Source organism: Gekko japonicus, unplaced genomic scaffold (genome assembly GCF_001447785.1).
Source record: "Gekko japonicus isolate JY-2015 unplaced genomic scaffold, Gekko_japonicus_V1.1 scaffold959, whole genome shotgun sequence".
NCBI classification, from domain to species: Eukaryota; Metazoa; Chordata; class Lepidosauria; order Squamata; family Gekkonidae; genus Gekko; species Gekko japonicus.
This window is the reverse complement of record NW_015164699.1, coordinates 153393-175647: the sequence shown is the minus strand read 5'-3', so window position 1 is coordinate 175647 and position 22255 is coordinate 153393.

The following is a 22255-nucleotide window of genomic DNA, read 5'->3' as shown; positions in this document are numbered from 1 at the left end:
GCGGTGGGTGTTGCCTACTGACACAGTTCCAGTGATGTCAGGGGGTGTGGCATATGCAAATAAGTTATGCTCATAAGTTGTGCTAATGAGCTCCTGCACCTCTTTTTCTACAAAATGACTCCCGCACGAAATGAGATAATATGCACGATCTTGTTGTGTTGATGGCGTTTGAATTTCTTCCAGTAAACTGAAATATTGGAAAAAGACATTTCTGGTCTTTGGAGACTTTTTTGGCATAATACATCACGGTTGTTTACTTCTTTCCAAACCTCCAGGGGGTGGCCGGAGGTCCCCTGGGATTACAACTGATCTCCAGGTGGCAGAGATCAGTCCCCCTGGAGGGAATGGTTGCTCCGGAAGGTGGACTCTGTGGCGTTATGCCCCGCTGGGGTCCCTCCCCTCCCCAAACCCCACCCTCCTCAGGCTCCACCCCCAATAGCTCCAGGTATCTCCCAACCTGGAGCTGGCAACCCTAGGAGATGCTGGGGGTCGAACCTAGGACCTGCGGTCTGCCAAAGACTCTTGACCAGAGCTGCGGCCTCTCAAAGGACACAGCCGAAACAACCCCACTGCTTCCTCTTTTGGAAAATAATTCCAGCTCCTTGGAGGGGTGTGTGTGTGTGTGTGTGGGGGGGATTAAATCATTCCAACCATTTCCAGCCTTGCCTCCAGAGAAAGCAGGAACAATATGAGGGATCAAAAGATGGACTTTTCCAGGGCTGGGGTGGGATGGGGTGGGATGGGGGGTGCGGCTACAGCTCAGTCAACAAGTTGCGCCCGGCAAGGCAGCCCGCTGGCCAGGTTCCCAGCACAAAACCGAAATGAAATCGCCAACAGAGTCATCAATAGCAATTGCAGCCGACTATCGATTCCCAAGGCAGCTGCAGCACAGATGCTCAGAGCAAGGAACGCTCTCCCTTTCCCTGCTGACTGGCCCGACTATCGACAGGCTGAATTGGCTATCAGGGTTCTCTTATGGGAGCAGATGGCTGCTGGACGGGAATGGAGTAGGGGGAGAGAGAGGGGCTGTGGGGGGGGGGGGGACCTGGCAGGGAGGCCTGCCCAGGGAGGGGGAAGGTGGATTCCGGTAAAATTTGCCACCCCTTCCCAAAGCTAATAAGATAAACAGATCCGAGAGACAACAATGCTGGGCATTCACACCAGAACATCCCAAAAATGCTTTATGTAATTTGTTTGTTGTACTATTTTTACAAGAGCCCTGTAAGATAGGCCTGTAATAGCACAGACTTACCCTGACTATTCCCTGGAAGGCCAGATACTGAAGGTATCAAACACTTTGGCCACCAAATGAGATGGGAGCCCTCACTGGAGAAGACCCTGATGCTGGGAAAGACGGAAGGTCAAAGAAGACGGGAAGGCAAAGGATGAGATGGTTAGACGGGGTTATCGATGCAACGAACATGAAGTTGAGCAAACTCCGGAGGACGGTGGAAGACAGGAGGGCCTGGCGTGATGTGGTTCATTGGGTTGGGAAGAGTCGGACTCGACCGTGCGACTGAACAACAACAACAACAACAACCACCAGGATCAAGGCTGTATGTAGGCAGAGTGTGAATGCAGGGTGTAGAATTGGGTTACTAGGTCCCCCCTGGCCACTGGCAAGGGATGGCGGGGGTCAGAGTTGCCAGATCTAGTTTGGGAAACTCCTGGAGATTTGCGTACAAAGCCCGGGCACGAACCTCAGTGGGGTAGAATACCACAGAGCAATGCTCCCTCTAAGCTCTGGAGTCTTGTCAGCAGAAATTCTACTTTGTGAGCTACTGGCCTTAAAGTTGTGAGCAAGCGATTTGGCTGCTGCATAAACTAGTTTGCTCTGGAGCCCTCCCTTCCTGAGTGGAGACAAAAATGTGTGAGCCGGAGGCTGAAAACCTGTGAGCTAGCTCACACAGACTCAGCTTAGAGGGAACACTGCCACAGAGTCCACCCTCCAGAGCATCCATTTTATCCAGGAGAACTGATCTCAAGGTGAGCTGTAATTCTTGGGGGATTCTGGAGGCTGGAATCCTTCCTATAAAATAAGTGAATACATAAATATTAAGTGGGATTGTAAACTGTGGAGGCTTAGGTCCTGTTCACAAGTTACAGTGAGCACACAGACAATCTATGTTTGGAATATACTTCATTTTTCTTTATACATGCATGGAGTGATTGTTATGTTACATCCAACACCTGTACAGCCGAACATGTGATTGAAACCCCACATTGATCCAGGTTTGGGTCCCTGGTTTCATTTGTAAAGTGGACTCATGTTGTTCATTATTACAAACATGCAGGATGTATGTGCAGTTACTGTAATGTGTGAACAGGGCTTCAGAGTGTGAGTCTGTATGAACCCGTTGTGCACCTGCAGTCCCACGTCTCGAGTTTTTAACTGGGATTCCCCACTTGGGAAGAGAATCGGGAAGAACAAAACATGCACCAGCCTGGTAACCAATCTGGTGAAATTTGGCATCTGAACGGAGCAAAAGGGACAGCACAGAGTGCTGTTTGCCATTTCAGTTGTGGAAGTATATTTTGACCTCTTGGGGTCGGTGTAGGACAATGATCTTTCTAAGTCTCTCTTTAACCAAAGGAACAAAACTTCTCTCTGCTTTTAAAACAGTGCAGGAGTGGACAAGTTTTTGCAAAGTAAATGAACACAACGTATGATGCACAATCAACGAGGATTGGGAGTAGGTTAGATTGGCAATCCTCGATGCTGGAATAAGTCTGGTTTTTAAATTAAAAAAACAATTACCAGCTTTAAACAGAAAAGAAATAGAAGTTCTAGCAACAATGGTAAGCATCTATAAAAATTTTCCAGATATCTAAAGATATGTCCATACGCAATTGTCACCTATATGCCATATGTTCAAATGTTGATAAGGCTGTAAGGTCCTCAATTCACTGAATTACAAGAGGTGGGCATTTATTTCCCCAGTGTTTCAAGGGTATCACAAACAAACCTGTCTTTATTTTCATCTGTGAAATGTTAGAACAATATGAAAGGTCAAGACTCAGGCCTAGGGTTGCCAAGTCCTACCTGTCACTGCAGCGGGGGACTCCCGGCTTGCTCCTGGAGTGTGTGCGCACCACCACCCCGTCACCCGGAAGTGATGCGACCATGCCGGGCACGCTGGGGGCGGGGCCACGACCATCTGAGGGAAAAACATAGAGTTTTCCCTCGGATGACTGTGGCCCTGCCCCCAGCGTGCCCGGCGTGGTCACGTCACTTCCAGGTGACGTGCACGTCACGTACTTTGGGGGTGGGGTTCCCCCGGGGCCCGATTCGCTGGTGGCGGGGAACGGGCCTCTGGGGCGGGGGACTTGGCAAGCCTACTCAGGCCCCAGAAAACATTTACAGAGGAACAGTGGAACTCAATCTGGGTTCAAATAATAAAACAAATCACATTAATAACTTATATAGACCTACCTTGTACATTGGAATCTATCTTCTTGAAGACATGGCAAACACCTGTAATTTAAAAAAGCACAGAAACATTAACATCAACCCTACTGATGTTGGCAAAAATAACAATTGCACAAAAACGGAAACAAAAAAATATTCCTAACACTAACTTGCAAGCAAAGTTTTTTGGGGGGAATGCTTTATTTATGGGCGCACCTCATATAACTCTTCAGCTTTACAGTCAGAAAAATATAAAAAGTGGTTCCAGGCGGTGTGGTTTCCTATGATTAGTTACTTAGAAAATAGTGAGACTGTTCCAAAAAATTCATTATATAGGAACTTATTGTTTTTCTAATTGGTTTTTTTTAATGTTCTATACTCTAAAGATATTCTTTAATGTATGTATATTTTGGAACATTCATAGTAACTATCTTAACTTTTGTGGATTGGCGTGTTGAAACTGTTTATGTTCATGTCTGTGACTCTTTTAAGTGCCAAGTGTTGCTGTAAAAATGAGAGGAAAAAATTAATTAAAAAATTAAAGAAAGAAAGAAAGAAAAGACTCAGGCCCCTTTGCTGATTCTTGAACCCAGAGTGTCTGGACCACCACCAAATGTCAACCAAAGCTGGGGACAAAACCAGCACAAAGTCTTGTGGACATTAATAGGCCAAATTAGGTCAGGTGATCCTCCATGCCCGTGTGCCTGCTTTCACCCAACATTTAAGCATGTATTAATTGTTTTACTTATTAAATTACATTTTTATCCCTGCTCTCAACCAGAAAACAGCTTCCTGGGGCAGCCAACAACTTTCTGAAGCAAAAATATTAACAATAAAGTGTCAATTCATCAAAATGCTGTACAAAGAAATATAAAATGCCAACATCAGGAAAATATTAAAACTAGCCATTAAGTACTGGGAAATAAATTCATTTATTTAAATGCATTTATTTACTAACAATATTCTTTGTCCCATCTTACTTCCTCAGACTTCATGGGGACTAACAGGGCAGCAACCAGATTGCGGGAGACACCCATTAGAATGGAGCCATTAACAAAATTGAAATGCAGATTAAAATGTGCACGTTACAAATGTAAAAGCAGTCAAAATTTACAATGCACAGGAGTGGAACTGTCTCACCGGCAGTGCTCCCTCTAAACTGTGGAGTCTTGTGAGCAAAAATTCAACTTGGTGAACTCCTGGCATTAAAGTTGTGAGCGAGCGGTTTGGCTACTGCATAAACTGGTTTGCTCTGGAACCATCTCTTCCTGAGCCAAGACAAAAATGTGTGAGCCAGAGGCTAAAAAACTGTGAGCCAGCTCACACTAACTCAGTTTAGAGGGAACACTGCTCACCAGCATGGCCCAGTGGTTAGATCGTCAGACTAGGATCCGGCAGGTCCAGGTTTGAATCCATGCTCATGCCATGGAATCTGGTTGGGTGACCTTTGGCTGGTCACATAGGCCCAATCTGCATCTAGTATTTGCTCTGCTGTTTTACCAAACCCACACTGGAACAGAAAAAGATGCAGCTCAAAACCACATTCAGATACCCCGGGGCCAATGCCATACTGACTGCAGAGCCACCCCTGAATGGCCATAAAACAGCCATAAATTCTATGCAGACGGCTACCACAAAACCGAGATCAAATGGAGTGAAAGCGGCATGCAGACTGGACACTGCCATAAAATCCGACAATCTATCAAAGTGAAAATGGCACGCAATGCAGAGGGGAATTTCTGTTCCAATGTGGGTTTGGTAAAACAGTGGAGCAAATGCTAGATGCAGATTGGGCCATACTCTCAGCCTAGCCTACCTCACAGGGTTGTTGTGAGGATAAAATGGACCAGAGGGGAACGATGGGAGCCTCTTTGAGTCCCTGTTGGGGAGAAAGGCAGAGGACAGTAGTTCAGCAGTTCGAGACCCAAGTGCTGCATGGTGGAGTGAGCTCCCGTCTCCGGCCCCAGCTCCTGCCAACCTAGCAGTTTGAAAGCAAGAAACTGCAAGTAGATAAATAGGTACCACTTTGGTGGGAAGGTAACAGCGTTCCATACGCCTCGGCGTGTAGTCATGCTGGCCACATGACCACGGACAATGCTGGCTCTTCAGCTTGGAAATGGAGATGAGCACCGCATCCCTAGAGTCAGATTCGACTGGCTTTCGAGCAAGGGAAACTTTTACCTTTACCTTTTCTAAAAGCCTAGGAGACTAAAAAGTCTTCGTCCAGCATCAGTATGCATGAAACTGCCATATATTGAGACAGCCCTTTGATCTATCAAGGTCAGAATACTCTTCTCTGACAGACATTTGACTGTCCAGGGTCTCAAGCCAAGGACTTTCATATCACCTACTACCTGGTCTTTTTAACTGGAGATGCCAGGGAATAGAATCTGGGGCCATCTGCTTGCAAAGCAGGTGCTCAACTACTGAGCCAGAGCCCTTTCCTGAAGGCAGCAAATCTTATGTCAGGTGATCATCCAAGGGGAGGGTATCTTGAAGCTGGGGTGCCACCACTGGAAGAGGCCCTGCTCCTACATCCTATGTGAAAAAGGAGGGAGACAGAGCTGGGCTCCTGTTATGTCTGCTGACCGCCACGAGGTGGCAGTGTATTTTACAGGTGCTTGAATCCCTAGGACAATAGGGACTAGGATCCTGAAACCTCCAGCGGTCACCAATAGGAATGTTGGCTGGAAGTTTAAACCCACCAATGGAACCTGTGGGCAGTCCACAGAGATTGTATATAGTTGGCCCTCTGGCTGGTAATGTTATGTTATGTTGTGTGCTAGTAAACATGAGCTGAATATCATTAGGTTTCCTCATCACTCGATGCGTCCAACCCACTACACAACAGCTCCCAATGACGATTTCAGCGGACGGGCCAGATACAGAAGAAGAGGACCCTTTAGCCACCCTAGTCCAAACGGCTTGAACACCCGCTTTTCTGGCTTGCCCCACCTTTCTACATATTCAACCCTCTGGTGTGGACTGTGAGAACTTCTTTTGTGGAGAGACTGCTGAACTGCATCCTCTGTAGAGATTTCTGTAGATCACTGGTTGGCTAAAGTCTTTCTAAAGGCTGTGTATCCTAACCTATTGATATCTTAAATTTGAGTTTTTCAAAACTTTTAAAAGGAGGGTGCAAAACAGTAACTGCGGTGCTGAAAAATACTCACCCTCTAAGAGCATCCAGGTCAGGTTTGATCTGCTTTGCTTTGTTTTTAATAACTGAAATTATTTCAGAAACGCATATAGTTGTTTATGTTGAATTTAGATGCAAATCTAAATCTAAATGTTCATGAATAAGATGATGGAAAACATGTATTTAAAAGCGTCCCAGACCCCCCCCCAAAAAAAAAACAAAAAACAAAAAAACAAAGGAGTAGTTATGACATCTTCAAAAGCAGAAGGAATTATGATTTCATATTTCTTTCAAAAAGGATCAAGGATGGAATGAGCCAGGCAGGCATTGTGCTGGTCGGCAAAGGGTCTTTGCTTAGGTCTGCCAAACCTCCAAGTGGAAGGTGGATTCTCTGCATTGTCACCCACTGAAGTCCTTTCCCCCTCCATACCCCACCTCACTCAAGTTCCACCCCCAAATTCTCCAGGTATTTCCCAATCCATAGCTGGTGGTCCTCATCTTTGCTACATTTTCTGCATTTGCCCTGACAGGAGTGGTGTGTTGCAGGGAGTTTCAAACAAAACGAAGCAGAAGTCCCATTTTATAAGGTCTAAAATGGTCCCGTTCTGTTTATAAACAGTGCTGTGTAGTGGCTAGAGTTTCAGACTAGGATCTCAGAGACCGAGAGTCTCCCCACTTTCCCACAGAGACTCACCGGGTGACCTTGGGTCAGTCAGACACTCTCAGCCTAACCTACCTCACAGGGTTGTTGTTGTGGGGATACAATGGAGGAGAGGAGAATTATATAAGTCACCTTGTGTCCCCCGTTGGAGAGAAAGGCAAATACAAATGAAGAAGAAGAGGAAATTGGATTTATACCCCACCCTTCACTCGGAGTCTCACAGAGGTTTACAAACTCCTTTCCCTTCCCCTCCCCACAACAGACACTCTGTGAGGTAAGCAGGGCTGAGAGAGCTCTTTCAAGGACTGCCCTTGAGAGAACAGCTCTGACAGAACTATGGCTTGCTCAAGGTCATCCAGCAGCTGCAAGTGGAGGAGGGGGGAATCAAACCCAGTTCTCCCAGATTAGAGGCCACGCATTTAACCACTACACCAAACTGGTTCTAAAGAAGACAATACATTGTGGGAAAGAGTTGGTGGTCTTCAAAGTTCTGATCTTCAGAGGACTTTTCCTATGACGCCTGGGTGCCGAGGAAACACATGCTTTGGAGACGATTCTGGACCATGTTTTGGAGCCCGCTCATGGCCCAGTATTGCAGGCCTGGCTGGTCCCACCACACCTCATGAGGTGCCTTACACAGAACCAGACTAGTTGTAGCTCAGTAATGACCACTTTGACAGGTCATGGCTCTCCTCTGAAGCCTCAGGCAGAAAGTGGGATTTTGTAACACCTAGAGGTGTGTGTGTGTGTGTGTGCGTGTTAAGTGCCATCAAGTTGCTTCCGACTTACGGCACCCCTAGAACTTAATGTCCTCCAAAACATCCTGTCGTTAACATCCTCAGTCTTGTTAACTGAGGGTCGTATGGCTTCCTTGACTGACTCGATCTCTCTCATGTTGGGTTTTCCTCTTTTCTTGCTGCTTTCAGCTTTTCCAAGCATTATTGTCTTTTCCAGTGACTCTTGTCTTCCCATAGAGTTTAGTCATTTTAGCTTCTAGGGAGAGGGCAGGCTTGATCTAGAGCCCACTGATTTGTCTTCTAGGCAGTCCACAGTGTCTGCAAAACTCCCCTCCGACGACGCCATTTCAAATGAACTGACTCTCTTCCTGTCAGCCTCCTTCATCGCCCATCTTTCACACCCATCCATAGTAAAGAGAAACACTACAATGTGAGTTATCTTGGCCTTGGTCGCCAGTGACCCATCCTTACGCTGAAGCAGGCCCGTAGCTAACGCGGGGCCCATGGGGCCTGGCCCACTCGCGTTTCTTCTGGGCCACCTCCCTCCCGGGCCTCAACTTGCCATCTGCGTGCCGCGCTGCCTCCAACCTGGCTACCCGACAACTGAGCTCCTTGGGCACTCCAGAGAAATTGAATCCTTTGTCCCCAGAGCTACCTTCTGACACTCCTCTCCCCTTTAAACTCAGCCAAATGGCCGCTTCTCTTCCTCACCATCCACCCTTTCTTAACCACAGGACCGGTCTCTGTACTCCAGCCCATGTGCGCCTGCTTTAAAAACTGCCTGCCTCCCCCCCCCCCGCTGCCCGAGTCCCCCCAACAAGCCCTGCGGGAGTTTTTCTAAGGGAACCGTGGAGAGTGTGTGCCAGAGGCACCGAGGGGCAGCCCTTTACCTGCACTCTGAGCCACCCCCGTGGCGCACGCTCCCTCCCGGCTTCCGTGACCTTCGTGACTGGAGGCAACACGCCGGGCAGGGGGGAGTGGAGAAGGTTGCCCGCTGCCGCTGCCACCACCTCCCTTGACCCCCCCCACCCGCCTCGTCCTCCCGCTCGGCAAAGTGGCCAAGAGAGTGCGTGGCCTGCTGCTGCCGGCGGAGAGTTACCTGGAACTTTTGATTAAATTAGCTTCCGCCCTCCCATGGCCCCCTGCCAAAAAAGTCCCTAGCTACAGGGCTGCGCTGAAGGATCTCTTCTAGCACCTTCATTACTACCCTTCTTGGGCTGTGGTTACACACAGTAAATAGTCCACTTTCAATGCACTTTGCAACTGGATTTTTACTGTGCGAACTGGCAACATCCAATTCGAAAGTGCATTGAAAGTGGGTTATTAAGTGTGTGGGACTGCAGCCTCATCAGTCTCAATCTCCTTCTGATTTCTTGGTTGCCGACTGTCTCCCTTTTGGCTGGTGATGGAGCTGGGGTTGCAAGTCCCCTGGTTTGGGGGACCCCTGCCCAACACCAGCCAGCAATCTCCCCCCCCCCACCGCCAACAGAAATTGATTTTCGCCCCAACACCAGAGCATTACCCTCCAGCAGGCCCGTGACGTGGGCACAGGGCGCTGTGAAGTCACTTCCGGTGACGTCGGCACGTTGGGACCGATGCTTCCAGCTGCTGGAGCATCCCCACCCCCCACTAGTGTTTCGAAGGGACCTGGCAAAACTAGATGGAGCCAAGGAGCAGAAAATCTGGAACACTTTCAGTTTCACCTGGCGTTGGAGCCTGTTTTTTCCCCTGGATGTGATTTCCCTCCTTTTCCAGCCATATCCCGGTGTGCACTTGGGGCAGGTGTCCCGAACCGTCCCACACTTGGAGGAGTTCTTGGGCCTTCTTGTTATCAAAGCAAACCCCCCCCCCCCAAATCACATTTTTGCTTTTGAGGCTTGGTGAAGTTTTAAGGTTACGAGGTTGTCCGAAGTGGGGTCTGGGGGTTATTCTTTTGTTTTTGGAATGGGCGTCAAAGCAGATGGGAATAAATCTCCCTTCGATTTCCAAACGCAGCCCGGGGAATATTGTTAACTAATTATTGAAAACAGAAGATCGGGGCTCCTCTTTTTTGCATTTCTGAGAACCGCCTGCCTTCCTCTTGACAGCCGAGTATTTAATTAGGGCTGATTGTGGTTAGCATGTTCAATAATTACTCATTAAAGAGGGGAGGTATCCGCTGATCCAGTGTCGCCTGGAGCACGGGAGAATGGAGGGTGTTCGTCATTAAGGCAGCAATTTATTTTACCAAGTCATGTGTACAGAAGCAAATACTTTTGCTTAATTTTTTTCCCTTTCAAGGTTAAAGGGTAGAGTGTTTCCCGATTTGGGGTGGGCTTCCCCCACTCTGTTGTAAGTTCTCAGGCAAGGAGAGTCTGGCTTTGACAGGGTTGCCAATCTCCAGGCAGAGCTGGAGATCTCCTAGAATCACAACTGCTCTCCCGATTACATCAATTGCTTTTTTTAAAATAAATCTTATCTTTATTTAGAACATGTATTCTGCTTCCCCTGGAGAAAATGGCTCCTTTGGGAGGTGGGCTGCCTGACATTATACCCCGCTGCGACCGCGGCCTCCGTCAATCCCACCCTCCCAGGCGCCACCCTCAACTCTCCAGGCATTTCCAAAACGGGGCTTGGCAACCTGATGGCTTTGTGACCATTCCTTCCATCCGTGTTGCTCAGTCTCGCAGGCTTTGGTGTGGAGCACCTAAGAACAGGAGAGGATTAGGTTGCCAACTCCAGGCTGGGAAATTCCTGGTGGTTTGGGAGCAGAGTCTGAACAGGAGAGGGTGGGAGGAGGGAGGGAGTTCATCAGGGTATGATGCTGCGGAGTCCACCTTCCAAAGCAGTCCTCTTCTTCAGGGGGAAATGTTCTCTGTAATCTGAAGATCCGTTGTAATCCTGGGAGATCTCCAGAACCCTCCTGGGAGATCTCTAGAACCCGCCTGGAAGCTGGCGGCTCTAGGAGAAAAAGCCCTGCTGGATCCCACAGAATAACTACCGAGCCCAAACATCTTCTTTCCCACACTGGCTGGCCAGATGACACTAGAAACTCGAAACATGAAACAAACAAGCACTGTATAAATAATGCAGACCAAAGAGTGCCCATGTAATATACACAGTAGAGGAACGTTTACATAACAAGATAACACTATACTAACAAGGAATAACAAGGAACCACATGTTATCAGTGATAGCAAAATTACATCATGTAACGCACAAGTACATAAGTAATACCGAGGAAACAGAAGACAGACGAAGATTCCGGATTTCAATCTTCGTTTCGATGGCTCTTCTTCAAAAACTTCATCAGACTACAATTACAGGTAAGCCATGCTATTATTATCATGTATATATAACCATACCCTTATATTGATATTTCTATTGATTCTAGAAACTCACCAGCCAAATATGAAGGTAATACCCTTCCCTTGTCCTCTGTGAAGTCAGATAAGAGATAGATCACCTGCCCCTTTGATCAATCATGAAAGCAGGGAAACAATGCATCCCACAGGCAACAAGGAGGTCTCTACACACCAGGTATGCAGGAAAATATGTTGATCTTCCCCCAAATTTATTTATTTATTTATTTATTGGATTTCGACCCTGCCCTCCCAGCCAAGGCCGGCTCAGGGCGGCTTACATAAAAACCTGAAATTACATAGAATAAATACATTACATTAAAACATTAATTACAATTAAAACAGTTCAACTATAAAATGCCAGTAGTAGTTGTCAACAGTTTGGTGGTGGCATCCCTTATTCAGTGTTCTTAGCTCACAGTCAGCTCACCAACCTCATTTTGATTGTTCTTGCAGGAATGTCCTTTGGGCTGTTGATGAAGGGCCTGATAAGGCTTAAGCATGCTTTAGGAGACATCTAATGTCTCCTCAAAGTCAACAAAAGTCCGTATGGTCAAAGCAATGGTATTCCCAGTAGTAATATATGGTTTCAAGAGTTGGAGGAAGGCTGAGCACCGAAGAACAGATGCTTTCGAATTATGGTGCTGGAGGAGACTCTTCAGAGTCCCTTGGACTGCAAAGAGATCAAATCAGACCATCCTAAAGGAAATCAACCCTGACTGTTCCCTGGAAGGCCAGAGACGGAAGCTGAAGCTCAAACACTTTGGCCACCAAATGAGAAGGGAGCCCTCACTGGAGAAGACCCTGATGCTGGGAAAGATTGAAGGCAAAAGAAGAAGGGGACGGCAAAGGATGAGATGGTTAGACAGGGTCATAGATGCAACGAACATGGAGTTGGGCAAACAACGGAGGACGGCGGAGGACAGGAGGGCCTGGCGTGATGTGGTCCATGGGGTCGCGAAGAGTCGGACTCGACTGTGCGACTGAACAACAACAACAAAAGGGGAGAGAGAGAAGGAGCCAGTCTGCCCAAGACTCAGAGAGTTTATAGAATCCTGGTGGGGAGATTTGGGGGGAGTGGGATGTCCAAGATCTTCCCCTTGGGCTCTCAGATGGTCATAGCTGATAGCTGTTGACGTATGTGTGGATTTTAAAAATCCATTTGAAAGCAATCAAAGCTTGTGGCCCTCACCACATTATAGAGATGGGGAACATGCAACAAAGATCAACACCATTAAGGGGTCAGCAGAGCGCCCTTCTGCTGTGCTGTCTGAGGCCGGCCATGTTGTGCCCTGGTGGCAGTGTTGTGAGCAGTGTTCCCTCTAAGCTGAGCTGGTGTGAGCCAGCTCACAGTTTTTTAGCCTCTGGCTCACACATCTGTGTCTTAGCTCAGGAAGGATGGCTCCAGAGCAAACTGATTTATGCAGTAGCCAAATCACTCGCTCACAACTTTAACGTCAGTAGCTCACAAAGTAGAATTTTTGCTCACAAGACTCCACAACTTAGAGGGAGCAGAGTCTTCCCTGGTCACCAGCTGGGTTTGGTGTAGTAGTTAGGAGCACGGACTCTATCTGGGAGAACCGGGTTTTGAGTCCCCACTGCTCCACATGCAGCTGCTGGGTGACCTTGGGTTAGTCACAGTTCTCTCAGAGCTGTTCTCTCAAGGGCAGTCCTCAAAAGAGTTCTCTCAGCCCCACCTGCCTCAGAGGGGTGTCTGTTGTGGGGAGGGGAAGAGAAAGGAGATTGTAAGCTGCTCTGAGACTCCTTCGGGTAGTGAAGGGGGGGTTATAAATCCAATCTCCTCCTCCTCCTCCTGTTGCCAGCTCTGGACTGAGAAATACCTGGATATTTGGGGGGTGGAGCCTGGGGAGGGCGGGGTTTGGGTGGGGGAGGGATCTCAGCCGGGTACAGTGCCATACAGTCTGTCCCCCAAAGCGTCCGTTTTCTCCAGTTGAACTGATCTCTGTAGTCTGGAGAGGAGCTGTAATTCTGGGGGGGTCCCCAGGTCCCACCCGGAGGCTGGCAGTGGTCAGTGCCAGCCACTATGTGGCTTCCTTCCACATGCCACCTTTGCCAGCTGGATGGTACAAGTAGCCACGTGGGCATTGAACTGGTCATTGAAACACTCCCTATGACTGGTTTGGCACTTGAAGCACCGGGGGAGACAAGATGGCCTGGTCCTGTGTCGCCACGGGCAGGCCTGCGCTGTATTTTAAAATGGCTGACTTGATCTCTAAAACGGCACTGATGTCCACAAGATGGATGCCTCTCAGAGTCTGGCCCCTCAGGGCGAATGTAGTCATTGGATCCAGTCCACTGATTCCAGCGCAAGCCATGTTCAGTTTCGCTCTTATTGAAAACAGGAGATACCTACCTTAAGCAGTCCTACTCTGAAATAAGTCCCATTTTATTTCACAGGACTTACTCCCAGGAAAGCGTTCCTAGGATTTCAAGCCATAGTGCACAGCCTGGGGTCGTGTCCAGCATTTTTACCCTCTTGGTTTTGTGTGTGAGGATAGAGAACGGGAGCAACATGGAGACAACTCAGAATGGAAATGGCATTGCTCAAGCGTTGACGTGAAGGGGCGCTGAAAAGCACTGGGTTCGATGCATGGAGGACCACGACATGTGTTCAGACGCATTTATTGTACTTCACAACAAAACAAGGAAAAGCAGCCCTGCAAGACCAACTCTATACACTCCACCCGGGACATCTCTGTCCCCAAAGGAATGTTTGAATTTCCCACCAAGGGTGCTATTGGTGGACTCGAGGTGGACTAGGATCCTAGGTCCCCTTTGTGTTTGGGGACCAAGCTCCTGCTTTAGCCGCGGACCCCTGGTGGCGGTCCACGTACATAACAGACGTATTTGTCATTACAGGTGGCGGATGGTGTTGCTGTGGCTGGGGAAAGAGCTTGTGTAAACATGGATTCAAAAGTGTGTGTGTGTGTTTGCGTATGAAAGACGAGTACCGCTGTGATGGGCTTGATATCTTCCAGAGCGGGAGAATGTAACCTGCAGAGCAGGTAATTGTTGTGCAAATATAGCTAGCATTAAGAACCGGCTATCTTTCTGTTTTTGACCCTAGGCGATGTCTGTGGTGGATACATATAATTATATATATAATTTATACAGTTGCTGCCGCTCTGGAGCTTGAGCAGAGCACAGAAGAAAACCTTGTATATGTTGATTTTTTTGAATGCCTTCCGACAAGAACATTGTGTTTGCGTGAAATTATCTTGGCGTGCATAATGTCTTCATTTGGGGGAGGGGGAGGGGAGATGAGTTCTGCATGGAAATAGTGTTTATTATTTAATGTCTCTGGAATCCCCCTCTTCTTCTCTTCTCTCTCCCCCCCCCAAGCAAATTGAACTACACAAACATTTACAAAAAAGGGCAACTTATCTTGAGAGATGGGGCTGCTTCTGGATGTGACGACCGGAAAATCTTTTTTTTTTTTAAGTACCCAAGGGTACACTTTTATTATTTTTTCATTATACACTACAAACATACGTACAAACAACACATAACTACCTCCAACAACACATAACATATAGCAAGAGACATTTCTCACTCATTCTGCTTATTAAATTTCTAAATTCATTATCTATTTTACTAAGCTTATCTTTTCTGCATTCTCAAATTACTACATTTATCCATCAATTACGTTTACATTATACCAATCATAGAATCTCTTCCAAGTTTTTTGAAAAGTCCATTCTGTGCCGGATCTCATCTCAAGTGTCAGTTTTTCATTTTCCACCGTTTCAAATAGCTTGTTCACATACTCTTGGTATTTCCATTATTTTCCAATATTTGGCATATACTATCCTTGCAACTGTCAACATATGAACTATCAAATACCTGTCTGCTTTATCACAGTCTTTCGGAAATATATTCAATAACAGTATCTCTGGAGTAAACGGGATATTATCCATCATTGAGATTTGTTGGTTTAATATTTTTCTTCGTCCTTCTGTTGATATTTTTCTAAATAACTTTTAATTTTATCCATACTCACTGTCGTTTTCCCATATAACGTTTTATAATATTCCTCCATAGCTTTTTTTATTTCTTCACTTCTATAGATTTCTTTCCCTTCTTTTCTCAAGACTTTAATAAAAGTTCTTTCCTTCTGTTGACTAATTTTATAGGCCAGCCATCTAGTCGGTTTATTAACATTTTCAAAAAAAGTTTTGTTTTGCAAAGTATAGTTTCTTTGCTATCTCCTCTTTCAGTAAACAATTCATCTGATGTTGTAACATTTTAGTCTTCATTATTTACTTTAGACATCATGATATTCTCTTGTATATTTATTTGTTTTTTCAGGTTCTCATACCTTTGTTTCATACCTATTTATTTTTGCTGCTTCTTGAATTAATAGTCCTCTAGAAAATGCTTTCTTTGCATCCCAAATCACTTTCAATGGTGTATCTTGTTTTTTATTTTCTTTAAAGAAGACTGTTAATTCTTCCTTCATTTTATTTAAAAAGTTATTATTTCTTAAGATTCTTAAGTTCATGGTCCATCTGCTTCTCTTCCCAGTTGTTTGCAACTCCAAATAGACCGGTTTATGATCTGCATATGTTCCTGCCTGTATTTCTGCCTCCAACATATCCTTAACCATTACTGTTGAAATCCATATCATATCTATTCGTGACCGAGGGCCGGAAAATCTAAGTGAGGAAATTTCTATTTCCTTCGGTTGCCAGGATGTTTTGTGAGCAGCATGTTGCCTCCCGATCCAGAAACGGCTCCTATAGAAAGCTCTTTCGTCAGTGAATGCAAAGCAGAGCGAGTCTGTCTCCTTTAAAGATGAAATAGGCTGGTGTCAGGCTGCCAGGGGATACAATCAGTAACCATTTTATCAAATAATACAATCACAGGGGGTGATATATGTGGGGTGGAGCACCAGATCTTGCATTTGACTGTATTTACATATGGAATAGATGTGCAATGCAAAATGTAATCGGCAGTTCAACAGATTTGGGGCACTTTGCAAAGCAGAAACAACAAAGAGAAGTTGGGTGAGATTTCTGCACACTTGTAGAACTGTCTTGTTTAAATCTGGAAAGAGCTTTCCCAGATAGAGGGGGAAAATGCTTTGCCCTAGCAGCAAAAGGTTAAACTGGAAATCTGGTCTCAGGAATTTCTGCAGGTGTATGGAACTTGGAACTCAGCCTGGTAATAACTCAAAGTTTGAGTCCAGTAGCACCTTTAAGACCAACAAAGTTTAATTCTGGGTATAAGCTTTCGTGTTCATGCACACAAGTGTGGATGCACACACGAAAGCTTATACCCAGAATCAAACTTTGTTGGACTTAAAGGTGCCACTGGACTCAAACTTTGTTCTGTTGCTTTAGGCCAACATGGCTACCCACCTGAATCTCTGGTAATAACCCAGCAACTGTTCACACAATCAGTTTCTCCAGCATATTTGGACCTGAGCCAAGGCATGTTATTGGGGTCACCTGCACACTTCTCAGCCTTAACAATTTGAGCCTTCTTGTGCCAAGAGGGAAGGCGGGGTATAAATGTTTTTAATAAATTTAATAAATATTTAAATAAGTAATTTCATCTTTCCATCAAGGCTCAGCCAACTTATGGCAACGTCGTAAGTTTTTCAAAGCAAGAGAAATTCAGAGGTGATTTTCCAATGACTTCTTCTGTATAGCAACCTTGGACTTCTTTGGTGGTCTCCCATACAACTGTGAGACTGCGGAGTCCATGATGCACTGTGACTGTGAGTGAGATTCACATGGGCAGGAACTGTCAGTTTTTGCAGCTGTAAGACAAGAGAACCTATGACGCAGTGCAGCTGTGGTTAAGATAAATGAGTGCAGGCGCTGTAAGGCTACAGGACCCATAATGCAACGCAGCCATGGATGGGTTATGCATGGGAAGATACAGGGATAATGATTAGAGCAAGGATTTATTATCTATCTGATCTTGCTTCTATCAGGGAATTCAAGAAGACATATACAGAACTCTCAGGAGATCTCCCATCCTGGCAGTGTCTGGATCCATACAAGCCCAGGTCCAGCAAGATGGCCATATTGCGCCCCTTCCAACCAATTAGATTCTTATTCCACCCTCCCTTTGGGAAGTCCACTGTTTTCCCCTCACAACAACCCCAAGGGCTGAGAGATGGTGACTTGCCCAAGGTCACCCAGTTTGCTTCAAGGCTGAGGGCCTAACTATGTGTTAAAAATTCTTTAGGTCACGTCCAGGTCTGCCAGAAGCAAACTCGATTCCCAGGTGTGCCCGGGGTCCAATTTAAACCAGGACCAAGTGAGAGGGGGCTTAGGCCTAACCTGAAAAGGGTGATATTTATCCCACTGGGAAACCTGTGTTACCTCATCAGTCTACCCCCACTCCTGTTGCCCACCATTGCTCAGAGCAGCAGTGAGAGAAAAGAAACCACCATGGTGCTGCTGTGTCACTTCCAGTAAAAAAACGGAAGTGACAAAAGGTGGCTCTAGAAACTGCTGGGAACTCTATGGTTGTACAATGGTAAATTCCTGCAGCAGTTCTGGAGCTGCCTGTGTCCTTTCTGGTTTCTTACTGGAAGTGATGTGACACCACAGCTGGTGTCGCGGCCCCCTTATCTTTGCCCGCAGCCCTCCCGTTGGTTACCTGGCAACCCTAGTACATGAGGAGACCCCAATGGGACACTTAGTATACGCCTGAGGGAAGTTTGAGATTGGGAAACTGGTGCATGGAGCAGGATTAAGCCCCTCCCCCCAGTGCAATGTGGGACAGTTCAAATTGGCCCCCTACAGGGGGAAACTCACCACACACTAGGGATGCCAGCCTCCAGGTGAGACCTGGGGATCCCCCGGAATTACAGCTTATCTCCAGACTACAGAGATCAGTTCCCCCTGGAGAAAACGGATGCTTTGGAGGGTGGGCTCTATGGCATCATGCCCCACTGAGGTCCGTGTCCTCCCCAGGCTCCATCCCCAAATCTCCAGGAGCTTCCCAACCTGTATCTGACAACCCTTCCCCCCATCCCCCACCATTGACCACTTTAGACTCCTTAAGGTAGAGAAAAGAGGGCTATAGAACATCTTCTTCTTCTTCAGTTTGGTGTAGTGGTTAAGTGTGTGGACTCTAATCTGGGAGAACCGGGTTTGATTCCCCCCTCCTCCACTTGCACCTGGCTGGATGACCTTGGGAAAGCCGTAGTTCTGTCAGAGCTGTTCTCTCAGGAGCCGTTCTCGGAAGAGCTCTCTCAGCCCCACCTACCTCACAGGGTGTCTGTTGTGGGGAGGGGAAGGGAAGGGAAAGGAGATTGTATGCCGCTCTGAGACTCCAAGTGAAGGGTGGGGTATAAATCCAATCTCCTCCTCCTCTTCTTCTTCTTCATCTTCATCTTCTTCATCATAATCATCATCTTCTTCTTCTTCTTCTTCTTCTTCTTCATCATCATCATCTGACTGAAAGTCCTTGTCATGGGCTCTGAAGACTTTGTAATGTACACTTAGGCAGCCCTCAGCAGGGATCTGGATCGAGGTCTCCCCTGTTCTGGTCCAACACTCTGACTGCATCACCACACTGACTATAGAAAATATGACACACAAAAAAGATCTGTAAATTCTCAGGAAGAATAGAAGATTGCAAGAGAGGCTTTGTTGTTGTTGGTAAGCCTTAAATAAAACAGATATTAGATTAGTGTAATGCACTCTATGTGGGGCTGCCTTTGAAACATAAATCTATCTACTTCCGTTCAAGTGAGCGGCCACCATCACCACGTCCTATGGCACTAAGTCCCAGAAGCCAGCTCTGTGGGGCTGCCTTTGAAAATGGTTTGGAAATGTCCATTGGTCCAAAATGCAATAGGCAGGCTACTGTCAGGGTTAGCTGCAGGGATCATATAATCCTTGTGCTGAAAGATCTGCAAGAGTTACCCATCTGTTTCTGGGCAGAATTCAAAGTGCTGGTTCTTCCCTTTAAGCCCCTAAACCTTTTGGGGCTGTGGTACTTGAAGGATTGTCTCCTTCCATCCTATCTGGGCCGCCAGTCAAGATCTGCCTCTTCTGTCCTGCTCTCTCTTCCCCTGGTGAGGAGGGTGGTGACTGGAGGCGGGGCATTTCCTGTGGCGCCCCCCTCGTCTTTTGAATGCCCTTAAGGCCTGCCTTGGTGCCTCCTTTACTCTCTTTTAGGCGCCAGGCTAAAACACATTATTTTACCCAAGCTTTTAATTAGGGAGTTATCTTATCAGGTTTTTTTGATGGTCTACTTCTGCTTTATGGGTAGTTTTGATGCTGCTTGTTAATGGCTTGTTCTTTTTTAATGCATTGTGTTTTTAGACTGTGTTTTTAAATTGTAAGCTGGCTCGAACAGGACTCTGGAGGGGTGTTATAAAAATGTTTTAAATAAACAAATAAAAACATATTCAATTACATATTTCATTAGTACATTTAATCTTATTTCCACCTTAAACAAAATTAGGAGACTGGCCCTTTCTTCCCCTCTTTTGTCTGTTTCTTTCCCCGCTCCCTTTCCTTCGCCCATCTTTTGATTCCCGTGATGGAGTGGTCATGGTTTGGTAGCTTCCGTCTCTGGCTCAGACACCTGGATCCTCCTGCCCGCTGTATCTTCCTTTCTCCTTTCAGAGAACGATTCTATTTATAACAGCCTCCCTCTTGCTCAGCCAACAAAATGGGGAAGAGCATGAAGGAACTGGCAAAAAGCAAATGCAGGTGCCTTTGATTTCTTTCCAAGTTTGCTTTGAATATATTTTTTGATACTTTGGTGGTAATTTTCACGCACACCCTCTCCATCCATGGGTCTTGTCTTTCTTGCTTCAAACGCAGCCTCCTTGTCTATACAGTATTTCCCTGAATTTAGGGTTGCCAATTTCCAGGTCATGGCTGGAGATCTCCTGGGTGTACGACTGATCTCCAGGCAACAGGAATCAGTTCATCTGGAGAAAATGGCCACTTTAGAAGGTAGACTCTACGGGATTATACCCTACTGAAATCCCTCTCCTCCCCAAATCCCACCCTCCTTGGGTTGCCAATCCCAATTCCATGGACTCTGCCCGCTGCAAGCCAGCTGGCTGTTAGGGGAAGCCCAGCCCTGACCCTGCATGATGTCCCCAATGTGATGGTGTCACACGGAAGTGACATCATCAAACCAAGGACGTTGCATGGCGACACTCTGGTTTTTGGGCAAAACTCTATGGTTTGAGTCCAGTTTTATCATAGAGTTTGCCCAGAAACCAGAGCATCTCTGAATGACGTCCCTGGCGTGATGATGTCACTTTCGCACAATGTCATCCCATTGGGGATGTTGCCCCCCCCCCTCCCGGAAAGCTCCCTCCCACCCCCCAAATCTCCAGGAATCTCCCAACCCAGAGCTGACAACCCTGTACCTGAACTATAGGACTATGGTGGTTCTGGGTATGGAGTCAGCCTTAATGAATCTGGGCTTTATGGGAAATTAGGGTTTTTAGAGGGGTGCGTAGGGTTGCTGCCAGACCCCCTGGTGGACGCAGGGGTCCCCCACTGCCTGGCCTCACCTCCCTGCCACCGATCAGCTGCCTAGCGCGGGGGGGGGGGACGACTTACCCTGAAAAAGAGGGAGATACATCCGATGTGCAGTGACGTGTCTACATCACTGCCCATGTATCCGGCACGTTGGGGCGACACTCTGGTATTTGGGCAAAAACTCTATGGTAGAAGCCAGATTTACCATTTTGTTTGTGCCCAAATACCAGAGCCTCACCCCAAAGTCCTGGACGTGACGGGTATCACTTCTGGGTCACATGGGCAGTGACGTAGACATGTCGCTGTATGTCAGATGGGCCTCCTTGCTGCTCCTGGTAAGTCCCCCCCACCAATCCCACTAGGGATGCACAGTCTCCAAAAGGGAAACAGCATTTCCCAGGCATTTAAACAATGCCATCTGTTCCCCAAGTGCATTGTACAAAGAAGGGGAATTTGGTAAAGAAGGGGAATTTGGCTACAGATTACATTTCCCACTGTTGCCTTCAAATCCCAGCAACTTTTTGCACTGTGGTAATAAAAGGTGGATCATTTTTTTTCTCTTGGTGATAGAGAGGAGTTATGATTATTTCATACTCATGAGAGATGTGGAATCAGACATGCCAGAACATAAGGCAGTAAGAGGCAGTAAGAGTACCTGTGGTCTGCCAGACTAGACTACCCGATGCCCTGGAGGGCTAACAAACAGGACAATGGGGGGACAAGGCCTTTCCTTCATGTTGCCTCCAAGCACTGGGCTTCAGAGACTGACTTCCTCTAGTAGTCATTGATGGAACTCTGCTCCATAAATCCATTCAATCTCCTTTGAGATCATTGGTAGTAAGTTGCACAAGTCAGCCGCCCAGTTTTGTGAAGTACTACCTGTTGTCTATCCTGAATCGATTGCCTATCAGGAGGAACATATACACCCCTTCTGTCATGTCAAGATTTGATTAGTGCTCCCCCCTCCACTGGACGTCTCGCCTCCCTGAGGGCCCTGCTGGGAGGGGAGGGCGGCCGTTACCAGCCCTGGGAAGCATGGCGGCCACGTGTCGGCTTTCCCTCGAGGGTGTAGCACCCAGCCGTGGGTTGGGGGATGGGAAAATGGAGTCCCTGGGTGTTTTTTTACTCTTTTGGGGTGCAAAGGGGACTTGTGTTTTGTGACAGGGGAATGCTTTGAACGGGCGGGCTTTTTTGCTGCGAATGTGTGAAAACTGTACAATGTTTGTGCTAACGCTGGTTACTGCAGACTGCCCCTCCGGGGTCTTTTGGCAGGCTCCAGGGAGCCCCACCCCCTTGCATGCCCCCCCACCCTCTGTAAGCCCCAGGCAGAGAGGCAGATCCTGGAGTCCCCCCTCCCTCCCCTTGCAAGCCTCACAGAGAGCGAGAGGAAAAAAGTTCTACTCTTTACAGACATGTCCCAGAACCAAACATTAGTGCAGTTTTAGTGCAGACTCCTCTCCAGGACCCCCCCCCC